The sequence below is a fragment of the Mauremys mutica genome, chromosome 10 (genome assembly GCF_020497125.1).
Source record: "Mauremys mutica isolate MM-2020 ecotype Southern chromosome 10, ASM2049712v1, whole genome shotgun sequence".
Lineage (NCBI taxonomy): Eukaryota > Metazoa > Chordata > Testudines > Geoemydidae > Mauremys > Mauremys mutica.
The window spans coordinates 32,139,578-32,156,259 of NC_059081.1; the positions used below are offsets into that span (position 1 = coordinate 32,139,578).

At 47.6% G+C, this 16,682-nt stretch overlaps 1 protein-coding gene across 3 annotated transcripts in view; it reads right to left on the bottom strand.

Annotated features, from left to right (window-relative positions):
* RBMS1 (RNA binding motif single stranded interacting protein 1) overlaps window positions 1-16,682 on the bottom strand; it is a 198,684-nt gene that overhangs the window by 113,241 nt on the left and 68,761 nt on the right. Inside the window, exon 1 of one of the 3 annotated variants that reach the window (XM_045032040.1) lies at window positions 2,748-2,860. The exons of the other annotated variants lie outside the window; for them this stretch is intronic. The gene's annotated coding sequence lies outside the window, so the exon portion shown is untranslated. Of the gene's footprint in view, window positions 1-2,747; window positions 2,861-16,682 lie in introns of those variants that run through there. 3 annotated transcript variants of the gene reach the window in all.

Here is a 16,682-nt window from a genome sequence, read left to right on the forward strand (position 1 = left end):
CAATTCCCAGGAATTGGGCCCTGCCTAAGAAGGCCCCGCACCCTCCGCCGAAGTGCCACCGGAAACAGCAGCAACCGATTGAGCTGCCACCAAATTGCCGCCGCTATCTTCGGTGGCAGCTCAATCGCTGCTGCTTTCTTTGGCGGCATTTCGGCAGCAGCTCTTTCTAATTGGGCTCTGCACGTCCTAAAGCCGGCCCTGGGTATAGGCCAAAGAGGCATTGGAGATTTTTTCCACTATCAATCAAGGGTTAGAGAGATGCCTGTGCACCTGAAATAGAGAGTCCATAGGGACTTAACTGGAAGAAGAACTAAAAAAAAAAAAAAAATCTACCCTACTGCACACTTTCTATATGAATTCATAAAGAATCTGAAAGCCTCCTGCAATTGGACCAACCACCCTCAGCTCTCATTGACTGCAGCAAGAGCACCTTGCAAAATTGAGCATTCTATCCGTGTTGAGGGCAATAAAGAGAGAGAGAGAGAGAGAGAGAGAGCTGGGGAGACCATACTTTTGGCATTTGTTCTATTAACATTTCAGACTTTGCATCGAAGTAATGCCTGACTTTATTTCCCCCTAAGCTTTTTACCTTGTATTAAACATCCATAATCCCATAGTAAGTAGAACATCAAACTGTGGAATATTTGAAGCTGCTCCCCAGGTCACTACATAAAACAAATGAAAAAATACTGCTTTTTTTATAGGCCTATACTTTAATTAAACCAGTGCAACTCGGTGTAAAGTAGTGTTAAATCCATGGAGTTAACCAGTGAAAACTCCTGTACAGACACACAAACTGATTGAAACCTGGTTTATGTTATTTTAGCTTAAGTTAGTGGCACAAGCTAAATCAATAAACCAATTTAAAAATTGGCTTCTAAGAGCAACCACACAGGAGTTTACACTGGTTTAAAGTAAAATCTACTAGAAACAATGTAGTGAAACACGTGCAAGTTGTGTGTAGATAAGCCCTAAGATTTGAGTTAAAAACAGTGCTAGTTTAAGTTCTCTGCCTAGCTAACACATGGCTCTCCCCCCGACTCTTCTCCTCTCTCTATTTGTAACTCATCCGTTCCCTTTCCTGTTGCATCAGGAAACTCTAAATACAGTGGCTTCTGCAGGGCGCTGTTATAATTACCACAGTGTACTGCAACTGTGAAACTTATGCAAAGTATGTAACAACTACTTCAACAAGCTAGAACAGGCAGAATTTAATGTGGTTATTTTGGCTTTCTAGAAATCCTTTTTGACTAACAGTTCACCAAGAATGAAAATATTACATTTTTTGGAAAATATTTAATTTGGCATAAAAATTTTAAGACATAACATTTTCCCCTAAGCAGCTCTCATTATAAAATAAAAGCATCGGCTTTACAGACCACTAAAAACTTTCATAAGAAGTTGAAGACAGTGAGCTCTGAAGGAATGCTAGTACAGAGTTCCTAGTCCCCATGACCTTTTATAACTTTTGTTTTATCCTGTTTCTCAAAACAAATCTAGACCAATAATAGAATCTTTAGAGCTGTGAAAAATGCACTCACCAGTACAAAAGAGATGTATTAGCAACAGCTACCATTTTCACCAACTCCTGTGAGAACGTATTTTAATCACCTTCTGAGGATTTTATTTACTTGACTTTAGTTCTGTGGTGATGTATTATAAACCCTGTCAAGCCTCTGGAAAAGGTTCCCCCCACCCACTGAGTAATCCTGGTTTAAAGTTTACTACATTTTCTGAAATGTGTTAAGTCAAGCATTCTTCAGAGTTGAAAGTTTCAAAAAAGAAACAGCAGACGTTCAAGACAAAACATACACTTCTGTCTTCTCCCATTAAAGAAATATATTTTATACATACACACACAATATACATATACACACACTTTAAAACAATTAAGCATTCAAACAAATAGACAAAAGGATAATCCATCAACCTGTAAGAAATCTTAAACAGCAATTTCAAATATTTCAAAATACAGAAAACATAATCACTTTTTCTAATCTATAATGTCGTATCTGACTGGTTAGGGTGCTTCCTTTTATTTTCTTTCATTCAGGTTTGTACTATACCTATAGAAACTCACTGATTGTTTATGCTTGAGAGATCAGATTTGCTCAGTGCTATACAAACATCTTTATAAGACATTACAAAAAAATAATAAATGTGAGATTTCTCTACACTGATGTTTAATAGAAAAGCTGAGAGTCTGGTTAAGTCCATGTAAGGTCATTAATGTCAAACATATTTCATATGCAACTGATCAGGTCAATGCAAGGAATAAAATAATACAAGTCTTACCAATTTGAAAAAACTATTTAATCATAATACAGCAAACTAACAGTTATAAACTAAAAGTGTATTTGGTCTCTTTCTCCAATCCCTCCCCCATACATGCACATTCATAGAACAGTACTGTGCAAGAATTATTTCTTAGATTTTTCTACAGAGTTTCATGCTTTAAATTCTGACCATGCCAGTTATACTCCTTGATCCCATAAATTAATGAGGTCACTTGACATACACGTTTATAAAAAAGAAAACTGAAGCAAGAGGAGAAAAAAAACCCACGGAGCTGTCAAATGGTATATAGGATTACAGGTATAGCATCTTGATACTTTAAACCCATCATCCTGAAAGTTAAACATTTTTTACCTGAGGCCTGGTCTACACGTGGCAGGGGGGAGAAAGAGAGAGAGAATGGATCTACGAGAATAGCGTAGCTGAAGTCGACACATCTTAGATCGACTTACTTCGCGTCCTTGGGGCGCGGGATCGATGACCCCGCTGCTCCCCCATCGACTCCGCTTCCGCCTCTCACCCTGGTGGAGTTCCGGAGTTGACGGGGAGCGTGTTCGGGGAATCGATCTAGATGAGATGCGATACATCGATCCCCGATAGATCGATCCTGCCGATCCGGCGGGTAGTGTAGACATACCCTGAGACTAGCAATGGTTTGCTTCATTTTAACGTTTTCTAAATGCCAGTTTTATCTTCAAACTCCAAGAAAACCCTGTCTATGACATAGAAATTGCTGTGAACAGAGCTACATGAAAGGATTAATCAACAGCATTGTATGTCAGTCTCTAAACAAGGCCAAACACTGAATCAGAGTTAGATTCCTCATGAGCAGTTACACCCAGTTAATCTGCTTGAAAGCAGCAAACTATGTAAATCTACTTATACTGATGAGATAAAACATTACACTCATCAAAATGTAACAAGAACCATTGTTACCAGGCAAAACTGTTAAAAATAAATTAAAAAAAAAATCACTGGGCTTTCTTACAGCAGCTCAGATACTGATCCAGCATCTACTGGTGAGACTCAATGGTTACTTCATCCTAAACCTAAATAGCTACTTGCTCTGGCCCCCAAAACTCGGAGATGAGGAAAAGTGGGCTGGGCTGAACACAGTGATTTAAAATCCCAAATCAAATGTCTACAGCAGCTCTACAGATACAAAGAGCAGATGGAAGGGAGGAGGCCCAATTTTCCATCACATTGGCATTACACGGGCGTAAATCTGTTTACTTCATTGTTGCTACCTTGGATTTACACAGGCATAACTGAAAGGGAAAAATTCAGGCTCCCTATATACGTAGGTTGTAATGAAGAGAGATCTAAAAGAGTCTACAGCAGAGGGTGAAGAGGTATACCACTTATTATAGACTCTTCACAGTAAACAGAATATCCTCCTTTAAAAAGAAGAGTAAAAATATTAGACTGTATTTAGCCACTTTCACATAGCACGTATGATCACAACTGATTTGACAGAAACTACTGAAGGATAAAACCAACTGGGATAGGCAATGCATTGTCCACATTCTTCAGCCAGACTTGAACTTGCATTCTGTTTTTGTCAGGGCATTACCTGCCAAGTTACTACTCACTTCTGCAGCATCCAACTTTGACATGAGCTCAACAGGAGCATTTTTAATGTGCTCTTGTCTGTCCGCAATGCAGGCAAATCCTATTTAACACAGATGACTTCAGAGACCAGAGCTTACTGCTCACCCTACCACTATAGAAGAGGAAAAGAATTAGGCACCACCCACCTCTGTCTGACCTGAAAATGAAGTAGCTGACTGGCTCCTAGGAGCCTGAGTACACAGAGAGCTAGAAACAGATAGCATGCATAGTACTATAATCACAGATTCCTTTGTAAAATGAACATTACTTTTAGGCAACAAATAGATTATGTCAGTGAAATCCTGGCCCCATTGAAACCATTGGGATTTTTGCCATGGATTACAATGAGGCAAAATTATATTATAATTCCTTCCCACTGAAGCTGACAGCATACTTCTTGCCTTTTGCTGATAGATTGCAGTCAACTTTCAGTTACAATCCGGCACCAACCAGAAATTTTGACAGAAAAAACAGATTTTATCAAAGATTCAGGATTCTATTAACATCTTACACCATTCTGCTACCACTTATAAACACATTATAATTAAAAAGCCAGCATGAGCTATACAAGAATATTTACTTTTCATTTTTTAAATTCTTTTAACGTCTTCTCTGGCTCATATACTGGATACTCCCTTTTAGCATAAAAGAAAACCAGCCTCTTCGAATAAAATACAAATACAATTTTTTTGAAAATGGATTAGATTTAATTGTACATCAATAAATCTACTTTATATCAAATGGAGGGTTAGACTCATATCCTGTGACACTAATTCATCCACGCAGTTGAAGTCTCAGTGAAAATGAAATCACCAAGTCACTCTTATTCCCAATGAAGTCAATACGAGTTTTGCACAGACTTCAATGGGAAAAGGCTCAAACCCCAGCTCCCTATGTAGGAAATGTTTGAATAGAGAATGGCTAAACACTAACAAAAGAAAGCTCTGGTACCCGGGGTCTTAGGACTACATAATACCCATGCATTCATTTCCTCCTCTGCTACTGAAAAAGAAAAAAAAAGTCTGTTTGTTTTTCTAATTCAGTCAGGCCTTTTAGCTCTTTGAATCTAAGGAGTGCACTGTGAAAAGAAGAGCATCTTATCAGCATGCTCCAGACCAGCAGGCTAACTCAGATCCTTGCACAAAACATACAACCCCTTCAGTAAAAAGGCCTCACCCTTAGAGTTTTCCTCCCTATTTCCTTGCTAACACCCTGTTGCATGCTAACAAACAAATGAACACACCAGACCCTAAGGTGCCTTACTTAACTATCCTTTCAGGTAATGTAAGAAAATAGTGTCTGCATTGGCTTCCCTTACAAAGTATGCAGACACATGATACAAGAGCTGCACTATGGTTGTATCTGAGGGATTTATTAAAAAGAAAAAAACCCCACCCAATAATCATATTTTATTACATATAGACACACACTTCAAATGCAAGATGCAATGATAATGACACATTGTTGGGTGTCATCTGCAGAATGTTGTTGAGTTATCATCATAAATGGTTTGTATTGTAAGGATGTTTCTTTAAAATGGGAGAAGAGAGCAGCAAATTATGAAAGCTCACTTAAACTCCAAGATAAACCTAGTGTACACTATCAGAGGGGTAGCCGTGTTAGTCTAGATCTGTAAAAAGCAACAAATTGTCCTGTGGCACCTTACAAATTAACAGATGTATTGGAGCATAAGCTTTCGTGGGTGAATACCCACTTCGTCAGATGCATGCATGTACACTGTTGCACTGGTTAATTATCATAATCCTAATCATTCACATGCTTATTTATCAGAGAAACATGCATGAATTTGAATTTAATTTTTTTAAATTAAAATCAATAATTCCATGAAACCCTGTAGCAAAGTGACGCTCCGTTACAACGTGATGTGATCTGATATTTCTATCTTTAATGCATCCCAACTTCAGACAGAATGACAATGCCTCCTGCACCATTATGATGATAAATTAATTTATTTCCACTGCTAAGGGGTGCGGGGGCAGACTCAAAAGGTGATTTGTGTTTCTCCCTCCCCAGCCCACAAGAAAATAAATGACAGTGTGTGGTGGTGACAGGTTTCAGAGTAGCAGCCGTGTTAGTCTGTATCTGCAAAAAGAACAGGAGTACTTGTGGCACCTTAAAGACTAACAAATTTATTTTAGCATGAGCTTTCGTGAGTGCAGCTCACTTCTTCGGATGCATAGAATGCATCCGAAGAAGTGAGCAGTCTTTAAGGTGCCACAAGTACTCCTGTTCTTTTTGTGTGGTGGTGGTGAGTTGATTGTTTTTTTCGGTCAACCAAGCATCTTGCCACTGACTTCTAATCCATGTAACCTTTTCTAAACAAGCACAGGGTCCTCACTTTTTCTGACAAACCTGAAGTACATGATTTTTGTTTGTTTGGTCAAAGTTTAATGAAAACTGCTCTGTTTTGTAAGAAATACTAGTGTGACAAAGCCAATACTAAAAATCACAAACAGGAAACAGTTTTCCAAGTCTCTCCCACCCCCACCGCAGCAGAGGATGTTGGTCTAACCATTCCAGCTGTTTTCAAAACTTAAGATGCTAAAATGTTCGTTTCAAAACACTTCCATAGATGTGAATGGTTCAAGTTTATCAAAACTATCTGTCTGCTCATAAAATGTCACAGGATTTCCCTTGTACTGCTAGGGGGACCGAGAGGGGGGTGGGGAGAGGTGAAGCTCAGCGGCGACAGCAGAGGTTTTTTGGAGGGTATGGGGTTTTTTGTTTGTTTTGAAAGCAGGTTCGTCCTTTTTGTCATTTTATCGGAAAGGAAAACAAACATTCAGCCTGAAGTTTCGATTTTCAATGCATGTTGCAACTTCACTCCTTAAAAAAACCAAAACGTGTTGCAGAGCTCAGCAAAGCCTGGGCTCCCTGGGCGGTACACAACACGCCCCTCCCGGCTGAAGTCGCCTGACCGACACCAGATCGCCTCTCTTTCGGGCACTCAGCAAGGTCCCCACCACGCAGCCTCGGAGAGGGGACTCTCGCTCGGCACAAGCCAGCGAGACGGGCGCAGCTGAGCGCCAAGAGACTGAAAGTTACAGCCCCTGCCACTCACCCCCCCGCCCCCGCGACGTACCCACTCCTCCCCCTCCCGGGGGGGGGGCGCTGCTCTCTTACCTGTTTCCTATAGGGAGTCCTGCTGCCGCCCGCCGGGTTACTGCTGCTATTGGGGAAAATCATCGCCCCGCCTAAGCCCCAGCTTCCCCTCGGGATGGGCAGCAAGTTTTGTGCCAACTTGCGCGCAGGGGCGGCTGCGGTGCGGGGCGAGGTGCCTCCTCCCTCCCCGGCGGCGGCGGCGGCGGCTGCCTGCGAGCCGGAGTTCCGCGCACGACGACGCCTCTCGCCCCCTTCCGCTCCGGGGAGCAGCCGCGCAGCGCCTACCGTACGAGCAGCGGCAGCCGCGACCCACGAGAGTTCATTGATCTGGCGGCGGCGGGCGCTTCCCCAGCAGCGGCAGAGCCGATCCCACCTACCAGCGGCCTCAACCACCGCCCAGAGAGAGAGCAGCGCCGCCGGAGACAGCCCACAGCAGGCTCTGCGCCCGGCCCCTGCGCCCGGCCTGCCCAGCCCGCCGCCGCCTCCTGCCCTGGCCGCTCTGCTCTGCGCAGGGGCGCTCGGCTGCCGCCCAGCGCGCGGGACCCCGGAGGAGCAGGCGGCGGCCGCCCCTGTCCCGCCGAATGGTTGCTTCTGGCCCCCGCATACCGCACATTCCACGGTGCAGCCAGCAGCTCCCTGCGCACCAGCGGCGGCAGCACTGCGCCCCTGGGCGAGGCGCTCCGCGGCCAGGCGAGCGAGCGCACCGGGGGCAGGAGGGGCGTCGCCTCCGCTGCACCTGGGGAAGGGCCCGCATATGCAGCCAGGTGAGGGCTAGTCTAGCCCTTTAATCTGCAGGGCCAGCAGCAAAGCACACCCCCCCCCCTCCTTCCCCTGGCTGGGCAGAGCTGCGCCTTCGATAAAGCTCTGCAGCCTGGCCCGGACGCACAGTTCAGTCGCACAAATGCAGGGAGAGAAAAGGCCAGAACCGGCCACCCTAAGGGTCTGCATGCTCCACCTTTAGCCCAAGGTGGAAACCAGGTGCAAATCCACAATGGATCGAAACTCCTTAAATGGCTCAGAAGGGGGCGACTTCTCATGTGGCCAGGGGTCTGAAAACTAGCACCTGGAGCTGGAATTTTGGAGTGGCTCAAACCAAAACCTTGGATCCAAACACCCCCAAACTTTGGGGCTAGAAGCCACCATGCTGGTGAGCCTGTCTAAAAACGTACGTAGTCAGAAATCTAGTTCAAAACTTTGCAGTTTGTGTACATCTCTTCAAATATGTGATTCCCTTTCCTACACATACACAGGCTCAGAGAGGGATTGCAAGTTTACTTTTCCAAAGGACCCCTGTTCCCTGTGTAGTCAATATGAGTTTTGCCAGTGATTGATTTTGCCTGTGTGAAATCTACTGGATTGTCCCTCATGGCTTGAAAGAACAAATGTCATTAAGTCCAAAACCTAGCCTTATGGTCTGAGGCCTGGTCTACACTACGCGTTTAAACCGATTTTAGCAGCGTTAAACCGATTTAACGCCACACCCGTCCACACTAGGAGGCACTTTATATCGATTTTAATGGCTCTTTAAATCGGTTTCTGTATTCCTCCCCAACGAGAGGAGTAGCACTAATATCGGGATTAACATATCGGAATAGGGTTAGTGTGGACGCAAATCGACGGTATTGGCCTCCGGGCGGTATCCCACAGTGCACCACTGTGACCGCTCTGGACAGCATTCTGAACTCTGGTGCACTGGCCAGATAAACAGGAAAAGCCCCGCAAACTTTTGAAATTCATTTCCTGCTTCCCCAGCATGGAGAGCTCATCAGCACAGGTGACCACGCACAGCTCATCTGCACAGGTAACAATGCAGTCTCCTGAGAATCGAAAAAGAGCCCCAGCATGGACTGCATGGGAGGTACTGGATCCGATCGCTATATGGGGAGAGGATTCAGTGCTAACAGAACTGCGTTCCAAAAGATGAAATGAAAAAGTATTTGAAAGAATTTCTAAGGCTATGACGGATAAAGGCCACAGCAGGGACTCACTGCAGTGCAGAGTGAAAGTTAAGGAGCTCAGACAAGCCTACCAGAAAACCAAAGAAGCAAATGGAAGGTCCGGGGCAGGTCGAAAAACATGCCGCTTCTATGCTGAGCGCTTCTATGCCGCTTCTAGGGGGCTGCGCCACAAGTACCCCACCCCTGACCGTGGATTCCGAGGTGGGGGTTGTAATCTCTGCCATGTCTGAGGATTATGCGGACGGGGAAGATGAAGAAGAGGAGGACGACCTAGCAGAGAGCACACAGCACTCCGTGAGCCCCAGCAGCCAGGAGCTTTTTCTCACCCTGACGGAATTACCCTCCCAGCCCTCCCAAGCAACTATCCCAGACAATGATGCCATGGAAGGGACCTCTGGTGAGTGTACCTTTGCAAATAGCAAACATTGTTTTTTAAGCAAGCGTTTTTTAATGATTGATTTGCCCTGAGGACTTGGGATGCATTCGCAGACAGTACAGTTACTTAGAAAAGTTTGTTAACATGTCCGGGGATTGAGCGGAAATCCTCCAGGGACATCTCGATGAAGCACTCCTGGAGGTACTCCAGAAGCCTTTGCAGAAGGTTTCTGGGCAAGGCAGCCTTGTTCCGCCCACCATGGTAGGACACTTTACCACGCCAGGCATGTAGCAAGTAATCAGGTATCATTGCATGGCAAAGCATAGCTGCGTATGGTCCCGGTGATTGCTGGCATTCAAGAAGCATCCGTTCTTTATCTCGCTGTGTTATCCTCAGCAAAGTGATATCGTTCAGGGTAACCTGGTTAAAAATCAGGAATTTAAGTAAGGGGGATGGCCATTTTCCTACTGGGTTCGTGGACTGCAGCAGCTTAAAAAAAAATCCTTTCCTGCACGTAGCCAAGCGGGGGGAGGGGAGGAGTGAAATGCCGATGATCTTTTTCGTGTTTGGTCAGCAGGGATCTTCCCCAAGCTACCAGCCATGCAGTGGGTGGGGGGGTGGGAAGGGTGTTGATTAGCAGGGAGCTAGCATGGTATTAGCCATGCGTTGGGGGGAGGGGTAAATCACTACAGAAGCCGAAAGACAGTGGCTTACCATGGCCGCATGCAAGCTGAATTCTGATGCCCGGACCTGTGTCTGTGAGATCTGTAACTCCAGAGCTGCAGGCACTCAGTATTAAGATGAAAAATGCGACCTTGTAGGGAAATCACATGTGCTGTGTAAGGTGAATAGTGCTGTTCACTGTGAAAGAGTATAACCATTGTTCTGTAAAATGTATCTTTTTAAATATTTCTCTCCCTCGTGCAGCTGCAAATTTTTCAAGCGTCCCTCCTCCATCCCAAAGGCTAGCACAGATAAGGCGGAGGAAAAAGAAGATGCGAGATGAAATGTTCTCGGATATTATGGAAGTTACACGCAAGGAAAGAGCTCATCTGAATGAGTGGAACGACGTGGTATCAAATTACAGGAAAGATGCCAGTGAACGTGAGGCCAGGAGGGACACCCGAGATGAGAGGTGGCGGCAGGAAGACCGGCAGGAAAATCAGCGGTGGCGGCAGGAAGATCAGCGGTGGCGGGATGCAACTTTGGGGCTGCTGCGTGATCAAACTGACATGCTCCGGCGTCTGGTGGAGCTTCAGGAACGGCAGCAGGATCACAGAGTGCCGCTGCAGCCCCTGTATAACCACCCTCAACCCTCACCATGTTCCACATCCTCCTCACCCAGACGTGTAAGAACGCGTGGGGGGAGGCTCCGTGCACCCACCTACTCCACCCCCGTGGACAGCCCAACCAGAAGGCTGTCCTTACTGTGAAATTTTTTTACTGGCCTTCTCCATCCCTCCTATCCTCCTCCCAAACCACACCCTTACTTCTCTCCCTCTTTTTATAATGAATTAATAAAGAATTCATGATTTTTATACTATAGTGACTTTATTTGCATAACTAAGCTGTACTCGAAGGGGGAGGGTGAGTTGCTTACAGGGAATGAGTCAATCAAGGGGGGTGGGTGTTCATCAACAAACACAGGAGTCACACTGTACCCTGGCCATTGATGAAGCTCGTTTTCAAAGCTTCTCTGATGCACACCGCTTCCTGGTGTGCTCTTCTAATCTCCCTGGTGTCTGGCTGCGCGTAATCAGCGGCCAGGTGATTTGCCTCAGCCTCCCATCCCGCCATAAAGGTCTCCCCCTTACTCTCACAGAGATTGTGGAGAATACAGCAAGCAGCAATAACATAGGGGACATTGGTTTGGCTGAGGTCTGAGCGAGTCAGTAACGTGCGCCAGCGCGCCTTTAAACGGCCAAATGCACATTCCACCACCATTCTGCACTTGCTCAGCCTGTAATTGAACAGATCCTGACCACTGTCCAGGCTGCCTGTGTATGGCTTCATGAGCCATGGCATCAAGGGGTAGGCAGGGTCCCCCAGGATAACGACAGGCATTTCAACATCCCCAACTGTTATTTTCTGGTCTGGGAAGTAATTCCCTTGCTGCAGCCGTTTAAACAGAGTAATACTTCTGAATACGCGAGCGTCATGAACCCTCCCTGGCCATCCCACGTGGATGTTGGTGAAACGTCCCTTGTGATCCACCAGTGCTTGCAGCACCATTGAAAGGTACCCCTTCCGGTTTACGTACTGGGTGCCCTGGCGCTCCAGTGCCAAGATAAGGATATGGGTTCCATCTATCGCCCCCCCACAGTTAGGGAACCCCAGTGCAGCAAAGCCATCCACTATGGCCTGCACGTTTCCCAGAGTCACAACCTTTCGTAGCAGCAGCTTAGTGATTGCTTTGGCTACTTGCATCACAGCAGCCCCCACAGTAGATTTTCCAACTCCAAATTGATTCCCGACTGACCGGTAGCTGTCTGGCGTTGCAAGCTTCCACAGGGCTATCGCCACTCGCTTCTCTACTGTGAGGGCTGCTCTCATCTTGGTATTATGGCGTTTCAGGGCAGGGGCAAGCAAGTCACAAAGTTCCATGAAAGTGCCCTTACGCATGCGAAAGTTTCGCAGCCACTGGGAATCGTCCCACACCTGCAACACAATGCGGTCCCACCAGTCAGTGCTTGTTTCCCGGGCCCAAAATCGGCGTTCAATGGATAGAATCTGCCCCATTACCATCAGGATCTCCAAAGCGCAGGGGCCCGCAGTTTGAGAGAATTCTGTGTCTACGTTCTCATCACTGTCATCGCCGCGCTGCCGTATCCGCCTCCTCCTCGCCTCGGTTTGAAGGTCCTGGTTCACCATATACTGCACGAGAGTGCGCGAGGTGTTTAATGTCGCAATCCGATTCATAGTTATGGCTATGTATGGCCACTTGTCGGTCCACGGCCACCTTGAACCTGTTCAAAGGACAAGACAGCCTCCATGTTGGACCAAGTTCTTGTTAAAGGGCAGAGATGCTATCCTGCCCAGCAACACTGGTTGTGTATGCTTTTTCCTTTTTTTTTTTACTGGGTCATCTAAGGGTCAGGCTAGTGCCGTGTGCAGAGACCTGATCCTGCCCAGCAACTTGTAGTGTCGTGTGCAACATTTTGGTGCTGTGTGCATTTTTCCCGCTCTTTTTGGGCCCGGTCGTCTGGAGGTCAGGCTGGTTCTGCCCAGCAACTCCAGAGTACTGTATACAGAGACCTGATTCTGCCCAGATACTCCAGTGTGCCGTGTGCAAATCCTTCCGACGTGGGGTGGCAACAGCTCAAATCCTGAAGGGAGGAGGGACCAGGGAGCCAATCAGATGCTGACACGAGGGAGTGAGACCTTTCAATAAAACTAGGTTTCCCCCCAGAAAATCTTGTCTTGACCATTTTCTTTTTGGTGGAGTATCCGCGTGTTAGCCGAAGGACCTGATCAACCTTTTGGCCAGGGTCTCCTCCCGGTATTGCTAGCTCGTGTCGTGTCGTTTTGGATCCATTTCCATCAACTCGTCATGCTTCTGGTGTCTGCTCTGCTGGTCAGCTGCGCCTGGAGTGCGGTATTTGCTTTTTGATATCTGACAGTTAGCTTATTTAGCCTCTTATTTTTCCCTTCCTTAACTTGGTACCAAATATCTACTCAGAATATCAGGATCGTATTAGTGAGCTCAGGATTGCACAATTGTTTAGCTAGCTTGTATTATTGTTCTCTTTGTTATTGAATTGTTAATTGCAAACTGCTTTATGTGTTTGAATCACTGCTCTGTCTGTGTCCAGTGTGTGTGTGTTTAACTGGGGAGCTGCCTCTACTTAGAGGGTGGCTGACCAAGGGGGTCCAGTCCCCGCGGTCTGAGTGAGTGGAATCTGCCCAGCTGCAGCCGCACCACACTCTGGGTTTACCCTCTGTGTGAAAGCAAGGGTGGCTGAGGCAGTGGCCCGTGGGTCTCTTTTCTGTGTTTGCACCGGGCACCGCCCTGACGAACCCGATTCCTATCTGTGTGATTGGTGTGTCTGCCTATTTGGTGTGGTGTGGTGAGCAGTATAAAGTGTATTATTACTGTGTTTTGGGGTGTGTTTGTACTTTTGATACCATCCCAGCCAAAGTTGCCTACTCCCCCAGCCCAAGTTGTAATTATCCCCTAAATAAACGCAGCCACTTGGCTTTTCAGTGTTACCCTGGTCCTGCCTGTCTTTTCCTCACTCAATACCAAGCTTGAACGAACCCCCAGCTAATTCAGACATTTAAAACATGCACGATTGCGGTATTGAGCTGAGCAGGGTCCATGCTTGCTGTGTTATGGCGTCTGCACAGTTCACAAAGCAAAAAAGGCGTGAACCGGTTGTCTGCTGCTTTCAGGGAGGGAGGGGTGAGGCTGTACCCAGAACCACCCGCGACAATGATTTTTGCCCCATCAGGCACTGGGATCTCAACCCGGAAATTCCAAGGGGCGGGGGAGGCTGCGGGAACTATGGGATAGCTACGGAATAGCTACCCACAGTGCAATGCTCCAGAAGTCGACGCTAGCCTCGGACCGTGGACGCACACCACCGATTTAATGTGTTTAGTGTGGCCGCGCGCACTCAATTTTATACAATCTGTTTTGCTAAACCGGTTTATGTAAAATCGGAATAATCCCGTAGTGTAGACGTACCTTGAGACAGCTAGCACAGTTTTGGGGAATTCATCCATCTTACCAATCCCTCCAAATAATTTTTGTTGAAGTTTGAGGGAAATCCAATTCCCCTCCACCACCACCCCCAAAAATGTAGGGCCTTGGGGAGTTTTGTAGTTACTGGAAAATTAGATTCCTAGCATTTGTTGAGGGAAAGGGAGGCAAATGCCTTCCAAATTTTAGATGTGTTACTCAGAACTGTGAACCCTTTTTGTTGTGCCCCTATCATTGGTTACCACTGGTTTCATCTATAAAATAAAATTAGACTTTGTTCAACTCTGTAGTTTCATAGAGGTGACTCTGTAAGAAGACCTTCCAATGAGGACACCTAGTTCCAAGGTTTCCTTCACTATTTTTTATTCTCTTCGATAGTAAACACTCACTCCAAAAATGGATTGGGAGCATGGATTGCTAGGAAGAAACATAGATTTGCCACTTGGTTCACCACTGAAATGTTGAGCTGCATACCAAAACATCTATGCCAGCTCTATGGTGTTTGGTGCTGGTAGCAACTTGGAAAATGTCCACCCCCTCAACCTTCAATTACTTTTTGCAATAAGCAGTCACTAAACATTTTGGTGCCATAGCATTTTGCTGCTCTAGACAACAGCCTATTCTAGTATAGCCAACACTGAAAAAAGCAGTGCCGCTTGGCAGAACTGTTTTCTGTGTAACAGTAAACACCACCAAAATGCACAAAAAACCTCACACAGCACCTAAAAAAGAACTGTTACTCACCTGTAGTAACTGTTGTTCTTCGAGATGTGTTGCTCCAATCCATTCCAGTTAGGTGTGCGCGCCGCGCGTGCACGGCTTCTCCGGAACTTTTTCCCTAGCAACCCCGGCGGGCCGGCTGGCGCCCCCTGGAGTGGCGCCGCCATGGCGCTAAATATATACCCCAGCCGGCCCGTCCGCTCCTCAGTTCCTTCTTGCCGGCTACTCCGACAGTGGGGAAGGAGGGCGGGTCTGGAATGGATTGGAGCAACACATCTCGAAGAACAACAGTTACTACAGGTGAGTAACCGTTCTTTCTTCTTCGAGTGATTGCTCCAATGCATTCCAGTTAGGTGATTCCCAAGCCTTACCTAGGCGGTGGGGTCGGAGTGAGACGTGGCGGAATGCAATACCGCAGAGCCGAAGGCTGCATCGTCTCTAGACTGCTGCACCAACGCGTAGTGGGAGGCGAAGGTGTGGACCGAAGACCAGGTGGCCGCTCTGCAGATGTCCTGGATGGGGACATGGCTCAGGAAGGCGGCTGACGAGGCGTGCGCCCTCGTAGAGTGAGCGGTGAGTCGGCATGGTGTCACGTGAGCCAGCTCGTAGCATGACCTGATGCATTGAGTCACCCAGGAGGAAATGCGCTGGGTAGAGACCGGCTCGCCCTTCATGCGATCAGCGACTGCGATGAAGAGTTGGGTGGAACGCCGAAAGGACCTTGTCCGGTCGATGTAAAACGCCAGCGCCCGACGGACGTCGAGAGTGTGGAGCTGTTGCTCCCGGGGCGAAGCATGGGGCTTCGGAAAGAAAACCGGGAGAAAGACGTCCTGATTAAGGTGGAAGGCCGAGACCACCTTTGGTAGGAAGGCCGGGTGAGGACGAAGCTGCACCTTATCAGCGTGAAAGACGGTGTAGGGGGGGCCCACCGTCAACGCTCGGAGCTCCGAGACTCTCCTTGCCGATGTTATGGCAACCAGGAATGCCGTTTTATAGGAGAGGTAGAGGAGAGAACACGTGGCCATAGGCTCGAATGGCGGACACATGAGCCTGGCCAGGACAAGGTTCAAGTCCCAGGTCGGGGCAGGGCGACGTACTGGCGGGTACAAGCGGTCGAGGCCCTTCAGGAAGCGGGAGACCATCGGATTGGAAAAGATGGTTCGACCCTCGACCGACGGACGAAAGGCGGACAGTGATGCGAGGTGGACCCGCAAGGAGGAAACCGCCAGACCCTGTTCCTTAAGGTACCATAGGTTATCTAGGATGGTAGGGACAGGTACCACGAATGGGTTGAGCCCTTGCTGGTCACACCAGAGCGCGAACCTCTTCCATTTTGCCATGTAGGTGGTACGAGTGGAAGGCTTTCTGCTTTCAAGCAGGACTTGCTGCACCGCCGCCGAACAGCCCCTCTCTGCGTGGGTCAACCACGCAGGTACCAGGCTGTAAGATGGAGGGACTGCAGGTTCGGATGGTGGAGTTTGCCGAAGTCCTGCGTGATGAGGTCCGGCCACAATGGGAGGGTGATGGGCTCCCGAACGGAGAGCTCGAGTAGCAGGGTGTACCAATGCTGCGTCGGCCAGGCTGGAGCCACGAGTATCATGGTGGCTCGATCCCTCCGAAGCTTCTGGAGCACTCTGTGCACGAGTGGAAACAGAGGGAAGGCATAGAGGAGGTGAGTCTGCCACGGATACAGGAAAGCGTCCGACAGAGAGCCCGGCGAGTGCCCCCGGAACGAGCAGAACTGGAGACACTTCCTGTTCGCCTTGGAGGCGAAGAGGTCGACCCGGGGAAACCCCCACCTCTGGAAGATCGTGTGAGCCACGTCGGGACGGAGGGACCACTCGTGGGAGAGAAACGACCTGCTGAGATGGTCGGCCAGCGTGTTCTGCACTCCCGG